Source organism: Rhinopithecus bieti, unplaced genomic scaffold (assembly GCF_001698545.2).
Source record: "Rhinopithecus bieti isolate Rb0 unplaced genomic scaffold, ASM169854v2 scaffold_2554, whole genome shotgun sequence".
Classification (NCBI taxonomy): Eukaryota; Metazoa; Chordata; class Mammalia; order Primates; family Cercopithecidae; genus Rhinopithecus; species Rhinopithecus bieti.
In genome coordinates, this window is record NW_016804196.1 from 2,052,789 (window position 1) to 2,070,396 (window position 17,608).

At 41.8% G+C, this 17,608-nt stretch overlaps 1 protein-coding gene across 1 annotated transcript in view; it reads right to left on the reverse strand.

Moving 5' to 3' along the window:
* Positions 1 to 10,598: 10,598 nt before the first annotated feature.
* Positions 10,599 to 17,608, reverse strand: part of RNF152 (ring finger protein 152) — a 314,575-nt gene continuing 307,565 nt past the window's right edge. The window contains exon 3 of the transcript XR_001884513.1: positions 10,599 to 10,672. The gene's annotated coding sequence lies outside the window, so the exon portion shown is untranslated. The remainder of the gene's footprint in view (positions 10,673 to 17,608) is intronic.

Consider the following 17,608-nt stretch of genomic DNA (forward strand, 5'->3'; position numbering starts at 1 on the left):
CTGCTGAACCTGCAAGACCGGCCACAGGCACTGCACAGCTGCGGATCCTGCAAGACCCGCCACAGGCACGCCCCGCTGCCAGCTGCTTAGTTTTTTAAAACAAGCCAGCATAGATGTTCACAATTATTCTCCCCTCAACGGTGGACACTGTCGGGTCTGCAATCCCTAGGAAGCTCCCGGGGGCGCAGTTGGAAGACTTTCCCAGAGCTCAGACTCTTCAGGAGGGGGAAATCGGTTCTCTAGCTGCTCCTGGCAGTAGGGCTCCACCATCCTAGGCTCAAAATAGGGAGGAAACTCATTGACATCGAAGGACACAGGGTCCCTTCCCACAGACGTCCGTTGTGGCGCTGAGGGACCCAGGAGAGCACAAGGGCTTCCAGACCGGAGACATCACCAAAGAGGGAACGCAGCCACCTTTATTTTTGCTTTGACTATTATTAAAACACCCAGAGGAAGGAAAGTCTTCAGGCTGGCTCTGTACAAGGCAGTCATTCCCAAATTGCACCAAATTGGCTGCTCCCCAAAGTCCGTGTGTTCTCTCCACACCCTCATATAAACACACACCCACCAACACCCTGTGCTATTTGTCTTCAGTGAGTCAGAAAGAAGGCTTTTAGACAAGGCAGGGTGAAACTCTGACAGCTAGTACCCAAAACTTCCCCTCAACATGAATGGGAGACTTGCTTGTATGCTTTGCCCTCTAAGGGTAACTGATTCCCGTGACTTTGCTTTAGCCACGGGAATGGAGTGGCTTTTGGGGTAGAAACAGCCTAAACTCACATAAACTTCGAGATAAACAAGAACTATCACAGCCCATAAAAACGAAAACAACCAGCAGGTTAAAATTATCCCTATGAAGAAAAAGGAATTTCACATTATGAAAAGTTTTTTTTAAAATAATCTGCCAAGTACACATTAATACCCCCAAACAGGCCTTAAACAGTCTGAGGGATGCTTGAGCTAAAATCTTATAAATTGCTCTGGAATATTTGTCAAACCACCTGCCCAGAACATACTGTTTATATTCATAGTGCTGTCAAACAATTGGACTATCGTCATTGGATGAGCTGTTTGTCAGCCAGAGGCTGGCTCAGCTAGAGACCATAGTTAAAGGTTTCTAATCCTAATTTTTCCGTTTAGTGATTGAGCCTGGACCCCATTGTTTGGGATGCTTGTGGGGACATGAACTGCGTTCTGTCTTATGCTGCAGATGCTAAAGAAAATATCTGTCCAGTCCCCCCTTCCCTCAGCAGAACACCATGGATTAAATCTGAAATGGTGTAAGTGTTCACATCCGGAAAACTGAGCTGAGTCTGTCTGGAGACATCTGTATGGATCCTATGGACTAGTATGAAAAATGATGATTTCTCTGTTTTCTATAGTGGTTTCCACCCTCATGCTAAGGTTTGTGTTTCTGAAATCACACCACAGCCACCCATTTTAAGGAAGTAGGAAGTTATAAACATTCAGGAAATTAAGATTGGAGGACAAAGATTATGTGATGGTTAATCTTATGTGTCAACTTGGCTAGGCTATAATTACTTGTTTGGCCAAACACTAGACTAGATGTTGCTGTGAAAGCATTTTGTAGATGTGATTAACATTTACAGTTGATTTTGAGTAAAGGAGATTACCCTCAGTCATATGGGAATCAGGTGAAGGAGAAGACTGAGGTTTATCAAAGAAGGAGGAATTCTGCCTCAAGACTTGTAACATCAGCTCTTCCCCAAGTTTGCATGTTGGTCTGCTGTAAGATTTCAGATTTTAGCCGGGCATGGTGGCACATGCCTGTAATCCCAGCTACTCAGGAGGCTGAGGCAGGAGAATCACTTGAACCCAGGAGGCGGAGGTTGCGGTGAGTCAAGATCGCGCCACTGCACTCCAGACTGGGAGACAGAGTGAGACTTGGTCTCAAATAAAAAAGAAAAAAAAAAAAGAAAGAAAAGAAAAGATTTCAGATTTGCCAGCTCCCACAATGGTGTGAGCCAATTCTTTAAAATAATTCTCTGTGTGTGTGTCCTATTGATTCGCTTTCTATGGAGAATACTGATTGATATAGATTTCAAGTGAGTCTATTTTATTTGGTACATGTTATAGATCAAAATAATGATGAGACGTTAAGTGCTGCCATTCTACATGATATTACACATATCCCAGATTTCTGATTTTGTTTAGGTGCCCAGACCCTCCTTAATACCCCATGTGACGCACTGGAAGCTGGCGTGACCCCCAGCCATAGGTGTGGTCCTGGTTGATCTAAGGGTGAGCCATCCCCTTCCCAATGATTGGCTCAGGGGAGGGGTCATGTGATTTAGTAAAGACCAATGAGCTATGAGAAGAGGTTTGCTGTAAACTTTTACTAAGGTTCATCGTCATTCTTCCAAGAGGCTTTACAGAAGCAGTATTCTCTCTCCCCTGTTGGAGGAGAATAAAGAAGCAGTAGCTACTGCCATGATGTCCCCATTGTTACTGACAACCCCTGGCACCTGCCCTTTGATAGAAAATAACATGAGCTTCTGAAAATGTTGTTGAGCTGATTGAATCTCCCAGCCCCAAAGCCTGCACTGACTCTGGGCTTCCTTTTAGGCGAACCAATCCATTTTCTTATTATGGAAGCCTGTTTGAGCCTGGCTTCTTGATAGTTGCAGCCAAATGACCAGGTTTCCTTGCCCTTAATTTCTTCTCTGCAAACTGGGAGAATAGAACTGGATGATCTAAGTTCTCCTCAAGCTCTCAATGTCTGTGAATTGCACATTCGGGTACTAGCACTAACAATGTCAGCAATATTTGTCAATTACTACAGAAGATAAATGTTATTATAGGTATGTTTCTAAATAATATTCATTTTTAGAAACAGTAAAATGACATGTTAATTTTAAGTCCATAAAGTATAATTTAATGCCATTTTTTTTTCCAGTGGTCTTAACCCTAGTGAACCACTCAGCAACAGTAACTTTCGCTAATATTTTTTAACACAGAAAAAGCTCTAACAAATACAGTAAAAGAAAACCTAATAGAAAATGAGGGAAGGATAAGAACAAACTTCCCAGCAAAGAAATACAAATGAGTCTTAAAACCCATTTATCCCTAATGCTCCATTATTGGAATGCTAAGCATGTGGGAGTTATTTATGTCCTACTGCTCAAGGTCATTGCTAAGGTCTGATTGCAAAAATTCAAAAAATTGCAACCTCAGGCATACATGGGTTAAACCAATGAAGAGATGCTCAACCTCACTCACAGGGAAGAGGAAAATTAAAGAGAAATGCAAATTAAAGCGATGGCAAAGGTTTTTTTAAGCTACAAGATTGGCAAGTTACCAAAAAGTTTAATAACACGCTGTTGGTGAAGATCTTTTAAAATCAACTTTTATCCCAATAATGTGAATTATCACTGAGGACCAGCAATTGAAGGTTTCTTAGACCGTTTTTTGTTGCTACAACAGAATACCACAGATTGTGTAATTTATGAAGAAAAGAGATCTATTTGGCTCACAGTCCTGGAGGCTGAGAAGTCCAGGACTGAGGGACTGCAACCGGTGAGGGCCTTCTTGCTGTATCATAACTTGGCAAAAGGTAACACATGGCAAGGAGTTGTACCCTAGAGACAGAGAGACAGACATTTTCAAAAAGTGGAGTCTGAAAAATGGAGTAACTAACTCACTCCCACAATAACCAATCCACTCCGTGGTTATGGCATTAACTCATGAGGGCTTTGCCCTTATAACTTAGTCACCTCTTAATACTGCCTCAACGGCAATTAAACATCAGCATGAGTTTTGGAGGGGACACTCAAATCATAACAAGAGGTAAGAGTGAAATAGTGCAACTTTCATGGAAGGCAATTTGACATCATCTGTAAACATTACAAATGCATATACCCTTTGGCCCAACAATTTCCCTTCTGGAACTTTATCCTACACTTCTACTTGCCCATGTATAAAATGTTATTTGTAATTGCAATGTTTGGAAACAACTTCAATATGTATCAATAAAAAAGATTAGTGTATCCTAGATTTATACACTAGAATAATTCCCAGATGTTAAAGAAATGAAGTAGCTCTCTAGACGAAAAAATGGAATGATCTCTATCTTAGTCCATTCAGGACACTATAACCAAATGCCATCAACCGTGTGGCTTAAAAAGAACAAACATTTATTGCTCTCAGTTCTGGAGGCTGTGAAATCCAAGATTAAGCGGCCAGAAGATTTAGTGTCAGGTGAGGGCTCCCTCTCTGGTTTATAGATGGCAGCTTCTTGCTGTGTGCTCACATGGTGGAAGGGAATGGCTAGCTCTTTTATAAGGGCACTAACCCCAATCATAAGAGTTCTGCTCTCAATTTAATTACCTCCCAAGAGCCCCACACCCTGAACCATCACCTTAGGGGTTAAGATTTCAACATATGAATTTTGAGGGTAAATAAACCATCAGATCATGACAATCTCTACATTCAAGGTGAAATAAAAAGAGCAAGATGGACTGGGCATGGTTGCTCATGCCTGTAATCCAAGCACTTTGAGAGGCTAAGGCAGGAGGATTGCTTGAGTGCAGGAGTTTAAGACTAGCCTGGGCAACACAGGGACACCGAGTCTCTATTTAAAAAAAAGAAATTAAAAAGAGCAAGATGAAGAACAATGACTGTATGCTACCATTTATATTTTCAAAAAGGAACAATTAAATATATATGTAGAGATAAACTAGGAAGCTATGGAAGAAACTGGGAATTGTTGTTAATCTAGAGATTAATGACAGAAACTAGAAGACAGGAGTGAGAGAGCGGCTTAACTTTTCACTAGATAGCTTCAAAAATTTTTTTAACATATAAGTCTACATCAGTTATTTTTTTAATTAATAAACAGAGAAAAGTCAAGTTATTATAAATACATTTCCTGATTTGCTGTAACGACTAATTCTGAAGCTAAATTACAGAGCTTATATTTTGGATAAATAATTCATGATCAGATATAAACAATGATTTGGCACATTTGTTCTCATTCCCTTTTGTGTCTAAGTAAGGGCAATAGAAAAAAAGATCTCCAATTAAGGGAACAAAATGAATCTTACTTACAACATTTTAAAACTAGTTTTGGGGCATTTGGCTTTTCCATGCATTCTACCCTGATGTGCCTAAGGCAGATGTCTTCTAACTCAGTGTCTTATCATTCATTTAAATCCACTTGTTCTACAAATATTCACAAAACGCTTTTCCTGCACCAGGCACTGGAGCCCCACTAGAAAATAAGCTCAGCACACTGCTATTTTCATGAGCTCAGTTTTCTCATGATTGTCATCCTTCAAGCCATGTGTAAAGGAAGATGATGTAATCAGTAAACTGAGAACTGCAGGTCCTAAAATATGGAGAACCCACAAGCAGAAAAACTTACCATCTGGGAAAAGAAGACAGCAAGCACTCATGGTCCATGGAAAACCATTCTAGAATTAACCTTTTTCAGTCTAGGATTTCAATGCCTCGATAAATATTTATTTTAGGAAGACGAATAAGAAGGAAGGGAGGGAGGGAAAAACAAAGAAAAGAAAGGGCCCAGCTGCAAAATAATCCAGAAGAAATAACCTCTGAACTTGAGATTAGTACATTTTAACACATTCATTAATTCATTTGCTTGTTTGACAAATATTTACTGAGAGCATACTATGTGCAAGGCACTCACCTAAAAAGCAGAGATGAACCAAAACCCTCTGCCCTCATGAAGCTAAAATGAAAGACAGATAGATAATAAATACCTCGATGCATAACCTATTGGCAGGCGGTAATAAGTGCTATCAACAAAGTAGAGTAGGGTATGAAGGTAGACGAAGGGATACGGCTACCGTTCTAGGCAGGCACAGGGGAAGTTCTCTCTAAAAGATGCTATTCCAGCAGAGATTCTAAGGAAATGCAGGAGCCATGTAGCTACCTGGGAGAGCATTTTCTAGGCAGAGGAAAGAACAGAACAGCAGCAAAAGCCCTCACATGAATGGGTACTTAGGAGGTTGAAAAGTCAAGAGGCAAAGATGAGTGGATGACCTCATGGAGTTTAGCAAAACATAGCTGAGAAACAATGGCAGTGTTTCTTCCAGCAAACACACCCAACAGTTATGTAATTTCACACAGTGATCCTGGATCTTTAAAGCAGAAACAGAATCTTCTTATTTACAGACAAGGTAGGAGCCTGCCCACATGGGCCGGTGTCAGTAACACTGACCAATTGCCCTGTGACCAAGAAATATAATATTTCCCCAGCACTCACCAATCTATGGATTTCCTTCTATAAGAACAATGCTTTGAGGCCCGTATTTTGAAGTGAGCTTCAACATATAAAATACCTTAGAAAGATAATGCACAGATTTGAATTCATACCAAGGCAAAAATAACTATTATGTGATACTGCTGTGAGCAGTCTAGGTTTTCTAAATTCAGGCGAGGACAGGGCATTCAAAAAATTAAAAACATACAATATAAAAGCTAGAAGTCCCCAAACCAAGCCTCAGCTGCTGTGCTATTTTCTCTCAGACAATGGCTGAATAGAAATATTCTTTCTCCCCAAAGAGAAGAAAGGTATTTCTGTGAAGCTACCATAGCTTGTTAGAAATACCCCTTGGGGACATATGACTCCCTTTGGAGTCTAATTATATATTCACCCAGCGGTATTCTGATCTAAATTTAGTTATCTGAGAAATACCCAGAAAGGGAATACCATCTGCAGACAGCTGCACTAGGTAATTACACATTGTAAATTAATAAATTGACCTTGTTTTATATAACTCCAATGTGATGAATTCTGCAAGTGTAATAGAGCCAAAGACACAAATCTGAAATAACCTAATGAATAGATGGAAGTGCCTCTGGACTTTAAATCTGTGAACTCCTTGGTTAGATCTCACTAGCCTAAAACCTTTCCAGATTCAGTATTTAAGGAAAATCATTCCCTGAATGCAGACCATGGAAGAATTCATTCATTCTACAAAAGATATGGATACCCTGGGCTAGGCATAGGATTTCTAAGAAAAAATAGGACCTGCCCTGCCCTCTCCACATGAGGCCACCATGTCTAGCAATTAAGCAGTGGAACCAAGACCCTCAAGGTCAAGTTAATACTCACATTCAAGATCCTTAACTACTATTGTTTGATTGTCTCAAAGAAACTTCATCACAGGAGTTACCAGTAGATTTTAGATTCTTCAGTTTGGAGCAGATCTCTTTGTTCTGAATAACTCACTGGAATGACCCTCTGGTGACTTAAATGTAAATCTGGTAACTTCCTCTTCTGTTGGGATCAGGGTGGAGAGGTCTGCACAAGAAGCACAGGGCCTCACTGAGACCTCCATCCCTTCTTGTTAAGATCCAAACTGGTGATTTGCACTCCAAGTTTCCTAGCTGATGCCAGATACCAGAGGGAAAGGGGCAGGGGTGTTCAGGATGGGAAGCTTAGCAAAGGAAGGAAAGAGGAGCTCTAGACCTGTGGCCTGGATCCAAACATCCAGGAGCAGGCATTCATATCAGAAGGCAAGATCTAAACATGATGTCTAGTTGATGCTGATACCCATGCTGACCCAGCTGATCTAAGAAGACAGTCATTACTTAGTAACCACTGAGTGAGGGCATGTGGGAGAGAGAAAGATGGAAAAATGAAAGAGCTCATCACAGAGAACCTCTGGACCGCAGGTCTGATGAAACGCAGCATGAGGATATTCCCTTAAAAACGTCTGAAGTTACCATTTTGGTAAAAACGTCAGCAATGTGTAATACGCAAAAACATGAGAATGACAGTTCAGCACCACAGCATCACTCTGTCCCACTCCCCTGGCAAACGTATGTCATGTCCATACATTCTTCATTCTCTGATACTCCCTGCACATCGGATAGCTGCAAGCCTCAGAAACTTAAGCAAAAGGGAACTTGTTGGAAGGCTGCCAAACAGCATGCAGAATCCACAGGATGACTAAAGAAGTAAGCTTGGAAAATGGTCAGGAACAAGGCTGGACAGCAGGAAGAATGGCTTCAGGACAGAGCCGCTGGGTCTGCTTCCATTGGAAACTCAAGGCCAAGACCGACATGGACTCTGAACACCAGAGGGCATCTTCTCTCAGCTGTTCCTGCATCTTTGTATCACTCCCTGGGCATGTAAAGTCAAGGCTGGAAGGTCCTGTCCCTCACTCTGGCTGTCAAGGGCCAGGGACGGGGAGGCTCTCTCAATTTCAGGCTCTGTACTGTAAGGACGACCCTGCCTCCCTCCCCTTCTTTGCCCCCGCTCTCCCCAACCCTACAAGACTCACACCAATGGAGGAGGCTCTAAAACTAGAAAGTAGGTGTGGTTGGGGCAAACAATGACATTTGGATGACAGTTGGTGTGGGAAGTTGGAGATGGAGGCAACAAAGACAAAGGAGGAATAAACTCAGCAGACAGCAAATCTAAACTCCATGTAATTTAGACAGGGTCTGTCTTTAAATGTGTAAAGATGCTGAAATGAAAAGAATGAATCTGACTGTGAGAATAACCCTGAGAAGAACTCCTTGATTAACTACAGAAGATACCTCTACAAAAAAAAATGACAGTCCTACCTTCCTTGAACAGTGTTATGAAAGATTTCGAGAAACAGGCTATTGAAAGCACATCTCAACCACACCTTGGAATTAAAAGTCAAACAAATTTAATGTTGATCATGTGTTTGTCTATATGCTAGACATGAATCAAATTTATGATATAGTAAAGTTGCATTTTTAACATAATCCAGGTATATTTTATGCTATCATACATTAGTGCCTATTTTATAATTCAGGAATATTTTATTCTATAATACATTAGTGCCTGTTTTATAATCCATGTACTTAGTACGTTTATACCTATTTTATGACCTCAAATGTAATTTTATTACTTGTATGATTATAAAGGTTTATAGATGTTGTGGTTTTACATATATTTTATATTCTTAGTCTGGTTTGTAATTTCTTTCAAACAACAGTATAACCTCCAAAGCATTTAAGACTGACCCTGCCTCCTGCAAGAATCTACATGATGGCATGGTCTCCAGAGACACAGAGCAAAAATGGAGGCCTGGCCACATGCCATAGATACTTTTATACAAAATTTGATTTATTATCATAATAAAATGATCAGGTTTTTTGGCTGGTTTTTCCCTGAACCTATAACTTTACAAAATTACAAATGCCTATGGGGTTTTCCATAGTTTGTATTTTCCAAAATAACATATTCTAGTAACGTATTGGGGCTATGATGGACATTTCTGTTGACCAATATAGGAAGAGGCTATAAGGAATGCATACAGGAGGAAAAGCTGAGTAAAGAGCAAGCCTGGGCTCCACTACTCACCTGGGTTAATGGATTATACCAAAGCAGATTGCAAGGAAGTATTTCAAATTGGTCTTTCCCCAGCCTTGCTTTTCTATTACACTGGCCCCAAATGCCTGCCTCCTGAGAGTTCTCCAGGAGCTCAATGTTCTGCTCTGCCTATGCTGTGCTTTTGAGGTGAGTTGATGACAGAAGTAATTCTGGAATATACCTTAAACTCATGGAACAAAAACATGATTTGCATTTTCATAACTGTCACAATCTAAAAGTCTACAGTCTTGGTAGGATGGACTGATTTGTGTCACACCAAAATTCATATGTTGAAGTCCTAACCCCCTCTCAGAATGTGGCCACGTTTGAAGGTAGGGCCTTTAAAGAAGTAATTTAGTTAAATGAGGTCAGTTTCTCGAGGCTGCTCACATTCCCTGGCTCGTGGCCCCTTCCTACCCTCATCAAAGTCAATAATATCACATGTGTCTGATGCTGCTTTCTTTATCACATCTCTCTCTGACCACAAATGGGAAAGGTTCTCTGCTTTTAAGGACTCCAGTGATTAGGACCAGCAGGGTAATCCAGGAGACTTTTAAATTTTGGAGACTTCTGATATGCAACCTTGATATGGTTTGGACCTGTGTCTCTGCACAAATCTCATGTTCAACTATAATCAACTGCAATCCCTATAGCTAGAGGTGGGGCCTGGTGGGAGGTGACTGGATCATGGGGACGGATCCTTCATAAATGGTTTAGCTCCATCCCCTTGATGCTGTTCTCTTGATGGGGAGTAAGTTCTTACGAGATCTGGTTGTTTAAAAGCGTGTAGCACCTCCCCTACTTCTCTCTCTCTCTTTTCCTCCTGCTCCAGTTGTGTGAAGTACCTCACTCCTTTGCCTTTCACCATGATTGGAAGCTTCCTGAGGTCTCCCCAGAAACAGAAGCCACTATGCTTCCTGTACAGCCTGCAAAACCGTGAGCCAATTAATCCTCTTTTCTTTATAAATTACTCAGGCTCAGGTATTTCTTTATAGCCATGTAAGAACAGACTAATACAAACCTTAATTCGATCTGCTATGTGACTGCTACTGCCATGTAACTTAACATATTCACCTGTTCCAGAAATGAGGATTTGGACATCTTTAATAGATGCCAGGAGAGAGTGGGCCATTTTTCTGCCTTCCACACTATATTACCTTGAAACGACAGAAGCTTAACATACTTAAAGTTTCTTTACCTCTCACCCCAAACTTATTAAGGTTCACATGTTTTCTCCTTGGTGTCTCGTGTCCACATGGTGACTCAGGGATCTGGGTTATTTTCATCATGGGGCCATCATGTCAGGACTCTCCATTTCCAGGAATGTTTTCGATTCTTGTGCAGCAGGAAAAAAAACAAGATGGGATCTTTTAGGACCCAAGACAGTAATTGGGAAACACGGTTTCTGTCCTTGATTTCATTTGCCAATTCTGATAGCAGATTTATTATTCCCAAACTCAGTTATGTTGATAGGAGCCTTCTCTGCCTAACAAGATTGTTTATGCCTGAAACTCTACATTTGTCTTGCCACTTCCTCCCAAGATTTAAGTCCTGCGTCTGAACTCCAGCCTGATGACTAGGATTCAGCATGGGCCTGTTGGTCATACATCTCCTTCAGGCCCAAGATCAATATATCCACTTCCATAAATAGCATCTGCACCTCAAACTGTCCAGAACTAAACTCGTGGACCCACACAAACTTAGTGTTCCTCCAAGGGACTATTTGTCCATTTGCTCGAGCCTAAAATCCTTGCCACTCCTTGTCCCTTCTGCCCATATCCAATCACCATGGCCTGGTGACTTTTAAAAGTTGTGGTAAAATATGTGTAACACAAAATTGACCATCTTAAGTAATTTTATCTCTGCAGTCTCACTGAATCCATCCACTTTCCACACATCAACAGCAATGACACAAGTCCAAGACAGCATCTCTTGACCAGAGATGCTGGACCAGAGATTACAGACTGTCAGTTTTTTTTCTGACATCCCAGCTCCTTTTCCCTTCTAACCCATAAATCATCAGCCAGAATGACTTTTCAAAACACACACGATGCTCCCTGTCACACACATGTGCGTGCACACACACACACACCCTCCAATCCGCTATTTTTAATGTGGCCATAGTAGAGCTCTGCATGATCTAGCACTTTCCCCAGGCTACCCACTCCTGGCACTGTGTTCTGCAACCTGGTCTTTATTTTTATATTTATTTATTTATTTATTTATTTTGAGATGGAGTCTTGCTCTGTCACCCAGGCTGGAGTGCAGTGGCATGATCTCAGCTCATGGCAACCTCTACCTCCCAGGTTCAAGCAATTCTCCTGCCTCAGCCTCCCAAGTAACTGGGATTATAGGCATTCACCACCATGCCCAGTTAATTTTTATATTTTTAGTAGAGACAGGGCTTCACCATGTTAGCCAGGCTGGTCTTGAACTCCTGATCTCAAGTGATCCTCCCACCTTGGCCTCCCAAAGTGCTGGGATTGCAGGTGTGAGCCACCAAGCCCGGCCAGCAGCCGGTCTTTAAGGGTCCAGGACTTCTTTTTCCCCAGACTTCTTTTTGCCTTGGGGTTTTCCTCTTGCTCTTCCTTCAACCTGGAACACCATCCATTCTCCTCTTTACCTACATCATCTTCTCTTTCTCTCTTCCTCCTGCTCCAGCCATGTGAAGTGCCTCGCTCCCTGTTGCCTTCCATCGTGATTGGAAGCTTCCTGAGGCCTCCTCGGAAGCAGAAGCCACTATGCTTCCTGTACGGCCTGTGGAACCCTGAGCCAATGAATCTTCAGAGCTTTGTTCAAACATCACCACCTCAAGGACATCTTCCCCATGCCCTGCAGACCACATCAGCCCCACTCCTACTCTCATACCACTGTGTCATATGACTGTCATACTGCTGCCACGGGCAGGTTTCCCAGGAACAAACTTTAAAAGGAAGGAAGTTCTGAGACATGCTACAACATGGACGAACCCTGAAAATACCTATGTGAAAATACCTATGTGAAAATACCTATGTGAAAATACCTATGTGAAACCCTAGGTGAAACCCTGTGAAACAAATCAGTTACAAAAGAGCCAATATTGAATGATTCCCCTTATATGAGGTATCTATAGTAAGGAAACTCATAGAGACAGAAAATAGATTAGAAGTTACCAGGGGTGGGCTGGGTGCGGCATCTCATGCCTGCAATCCCAGCACCTTGGGAGGCTGAAGTGGGTGGATCACTTGAGGTCAGGAGTTCAAGACCAGCCCGGCCAGTGTGGCGAAACCCTGTCTCTACAAAAGTTAGCCAGACGTGGAGGTGGGTGCTTGTAATCCCAGCTACTCAGGAGGCTGAGGCAGGAGAATTGCTTGAACCCAGGAAGCGGAGGTTGCAGTCAGCCGAGATCATGCCACTGCACTCCAGCCTGGGTGACACAGCAAGACTCTCTCGCCAAAAAAAAAAAAAAAAAAAAAAAAAAAAAAAAAAATTACCAGGGGTGGTCAGGCACAGTGGCTGACTCCTATAATCCCAGCTCTTTGAGAGGCCAAGGCAGGTGGATTGCTTGAGCCCAGGAGTTTGACACCAGCCTGCGCAACATGGCAAGACTCTGTCTCTACCCAAAAAAAAATGCAAACAATTAGCTGGGCATGGTGGTGAGTGCCTGTAGTCCCAGCTACCCAGGAGCCTGAGGTGGGAAGATCACCTGAGCCCAGGAAGTCAAAGCTGCAATGAGCTGTGTGTCACTGCACTCCAGCATGGGCAACAGAGTGACACCCTGTCTAAAAAAAATTAAAAAAAAAAAAGAAGAAGAAGAAGAGGAGAAAGGAGGAGGGGGAGGAGGGGGAGGAGGAGGAGGAGAAGGAGGAGGAGAAGTTGTTATCAGGGGCCGAGGAAGAAGAAAATGAGGGGTTATTGCTTAAATAATATAGTTTCTGTTGGGGGTGATAAAAATGTTTTGGAACTAGATGGTGGTGATAGTTGCACAACTCTGTGAATATAATTAATGCCACTAAATTGCATGCTTCAAAATGACTAAAATGACAAAAATAAATATTTACCACACAAAAAAAAGTGTGAAAGAATAGACGGAAAGGGAGGTGGTTTCTTGATGACCCCTGTTTTCAACACCAAAATCTAATTAGAGATCCATTGGTTCCTGCCTACATAGCCTGCAGCATCTTTTTCTTACATTAAAAGGTAAGACTCAGGTCTTACCTTCTGATTCTGAGCAAGAATATCAGAAGGGAAGCCACTCTCAGAAATCCGTCAGCAGGGAGGGCTTGCTGGCAGCTCCACTGAGCTGCTGCCTTCTTTTTAGTGTATTCGCTACTTGTAGGAAAAGAAAAGCCCTGTGCGCTTCAACTATGACTTTAAGTGTTCTTTTTACTAGGCAGTAGTCCATTAAATTAGATTTAATTAAAGTTGATTTGATTGATGAACTAAGGTCTCATAGTCTCTCCAAAGATAACATAGGTTTGTGTCATCGATCCAAAAACCTCTCACATTTTGGCAACCATGTGGCAAAATGATTTATTTCCTCAGTAAAACCAGGCAATACTATTGATCTAGAGAAACATCACTTCAGTCATTCCTACGTAGTAGAGGTTCTTAACTGTTATTAAATCAGCTGTTCACTGGCTGACACATCACAAATTGAAACTACACACACAAATCACACGACTGAACTTGAAAAGCCAAACCTGTTTTTATGACAGCGTGGAAACTAGAAATGGGATTTCACTCTGCCGAGGTTATCACATGGAAATAAAAAGAAATGCAAAATACTCCTTTTAAAATAATAAATAGCATAAATCATGTGGACAGCTGACTGTTACATGGTAACATTCCTGTGGGTTTTGCACTAATAAGAAGCTGAATTAAATTGATACCTGTGCATTCTCCTACACAGTTCAAGGAAATTAATTTAGCTCTCCACCTGTGTGAACAAAATGCTTTCAAAATATTAACTATCTGATTCTTATCACTAAAAAACATTTCCTTTACACTTATATGCACATAGGACTTTGCTAAGCACTTTCTAAGCAATTCAGACTGATGGATTATATAATCTAAAAATGCAGTTTTCCTATTAAAAAGACAACCTGGAACTTGTTTATTTAAGTGCGAAGCAGCACTGACTTTTTTTTTTAAGTTGGATTATTTCTGGTCATAAAAATGTGGGGAGGTCTTATTTCATACGAAAGATGTGTCTTGCCAGACCTTGTATAATTTGAACTTGCATAATTCAAGAATGATTTTCTCAAGGGAATAAATATAAAATAAGACAGATGTATTCTCAGAGCACATTTACAAGTTATAACATATTTTTTGCTTTAAAGCTGTTTTTCCTGTTCCCAGCATTACATCTAATATTTCATGGAGTATTGTCTCCCATATTAACTGCACCATGGTTCAGAGTAGTCCTTTTCCCTCCTTCCTGGCGTCTTATCACATGTAACTTCCCTTCAAATGCTGTTGATTTGGGGGAACATTTTTCTTTATTTTTTTTCTTTATTTTTTTTTGTTTGAGACGGAGTCTCGCTCTGTCGCCCAGGCTGGGGTGCAGTGGCCAGATCTCAGCTCACTGCAAGCTCCGCCTCCCGGGTTTACACCATTCTCCTGCCTCAGCCTCCTGAGTAGCTGGGACTACAGGCACCCGCCACCTCGCCCGGCTAGTTTTTTGTATTTTTTTTAGTAGAGACGGGGTTTCACCGTGTTAGCCAGGATGGTGTCGATCTCCTGACCTCGTGATCCGCCCGTCTCGGCCTCCCAAAGTGCTGGGATTACAGGCTTGAGCCACCGCGCCAGGCCGGGGGAACATTTTTCAATGTAAACGCTTGCATCCCTATTTTGTGAACATTTGAATGACATTGTTATGAGTTGTAAAAATACTTTGCATAATAATAACTGTGAATGCTAAAACAATAGTATAATAGTAACTAAAATCACTCGCAGAAGTCCCAAAATGCAAACAACAGCATGGTTTATTGAATCTTGCAAAACCGGGTTGGTTTATCTGTTTACCAGCTAAAATGATCATGTTGCAAAAGTATAAGCAAAGACTACAATATTCACTCTATCAGCTTTAAAAAAATTACATGACTCTTGATAATTTGTTTTAACTTAGTGGATTAACATCTCTTTTTTTTTTTTTTTTTTTTTTTGAGACAGAGTCTGGTTCTATTGCACAGGCTAGAGTACAGTGGCATGATCTCTGCTCACTGCAATCTCCACCTCTTTGGTTCAAGTGATTCTCATGCCTCAGCCTCCCAAGTAGCTGAGACTACAGGCACGTGCTAACACACCCAGCTAATTTTTTGTATTTTTAGTAGAGACAGGGTTTCACCATATTGGCCAGGCTAGTCTTGAACTCCTGACCTCAAGTGATCAGCTCACCTCGGCCTCCCAAAGTGCTGGGATTACAGGTGTGAGCCACCGCACCTGGCCCAGATTAACATCATTTTAATCTTTATGCAAAATAAGATTTTATTGATACTTTTACATGGATGTTTTTGAGTTTACATATTCCAAACTTGCAGAAACAGATTATTTTTACTTCTAACCTAGTGTGTCCTCCTCTGATGGATTAAAGCCAACCATCAACTGACGTCCACATGGATCCACTTTCACTTTTACTTTCCATTTATGTAAAAAATGTGGTAGGATCCGGATGGGCATCTGTAGCAGGTACAGTTAGTTGTATCTGCTTTTACTCTAAACTCTGTCTTCTTCCTACTGAACAAAACCTTACTTTTGTTCAGTTATGTACCCCTCTGCATGGCTTAAAGGAAGATGACCCCAATGTGACCTCCAGGGTGAGACCCTGAGAAGTCTAAGGCGATCATGGGGGTCCCAGGCCCCTCACCAGTTTAAGACTGGGTAGGCATATGGTGCACTTCTGTCTGTTGATATAAAATGTGAAATCTGCTTGGGGACAGGGGTGGGAAAGGCATGTGGGAAATGTTTCTTCACTTCTTAGAAAGAGACAGTGGAAGTTTGGAAGGGAATGGTCCTTTTTCCTCTGGATGCAGTTATGTCCAAATATGATGCCTAGAATTACAAGCCATCTTGATGCCAACCTGAGAATGAGACCAACACTCAGAAGGGAGCAGAGGCAAACGCGTCACAGAGATGTGGATCCTGAGGCCCACCCTACCTCTAGACTCCTCTTAGTGTGAGATCATTGGTTCATTATTAAGTCAATTTAAGTTTTCTATTCCTTCATCCTCCAATCTGGCAGACATAGCGCCTCTTTCTGTCTTCATTAGCTAACACTCCTGGAAATCAATGTGTGTCCCCTCAGTTTCCCATTGGGGAGCTACGTAGTGTTGGGGTGCAAAAAATGAAAGTATGGCTCTTGAGTATGCTGAGTGCTTTTAAAAATTGAAAGGCCTCAGAACCAAGGCCCTTCTAACCTAGTCTTGTTCCTTTCTCTGCCAAGTACAGGGAGCAACTCTGTCTGGAATTTCCTTATCTGACCATGAAAGCTTCTTAACAAAGGCACAACTGCCTTCTATCCTGATATGGTTTGGATGTCTGTCCCCTCCACATCTCATGTTGAAACTTGATCACCAGTGTTGCAGGTGGGACCTAGTGGGAAGTGTTTGGATCTCGGGGTGGATTCTTCACGAAGGGCTTGGTGCCATCCTCACAGTAAGTGAGTTCTTACTCTTAGCTCCCATGAGAACTCCCTGACACCCCCTGTCTCTCTCTCTTGCTTCCTTCTTCCCACTATGTGATGCTGGCTCCCCTTCCGTTCTGCCATGAGAGGAAGCTTCCTGAGGCCCTTACCAGGAGCAGACGCTGGCACCATGATTTTTCTACAGCCTGCAAAACCATGAGCCAAATACACCTGTTTTCTTTATAAATTACCCAGCCTCAAGTATTTCTTTATAGCAACACAAACAGACTAAGATATATCCCCTCCCTGAAATCTCGTTAAAAAAGAAGACTGAAAATGCAAGCACATCTGAATAGACTTTTTCACAAGATAATGCCTGCTTCTCAAGTTCATTCGAATTCCAAAAAGAATCATTTACAAGTTAATTTCTGTGTCCCTGGTCCAGTCATTCTCCTGAACAATGAGGTACTGGTCCTCAAAAGAATTGTCTTCATCTCTCATCTCTTCCCTCCCCTAAGGAAAAAGGTATATAAGCTTCTGTACCCTACTAGGGAGGTGATTTCCTCCCCATGCCTCCCACATTAATAAGTGTGTATGGATTTTTTTCCCTATCAATCTGCCTTTTGTCAGTTGATTTTCAATGACTCTTCAGAGAACAAGGGGGAAGT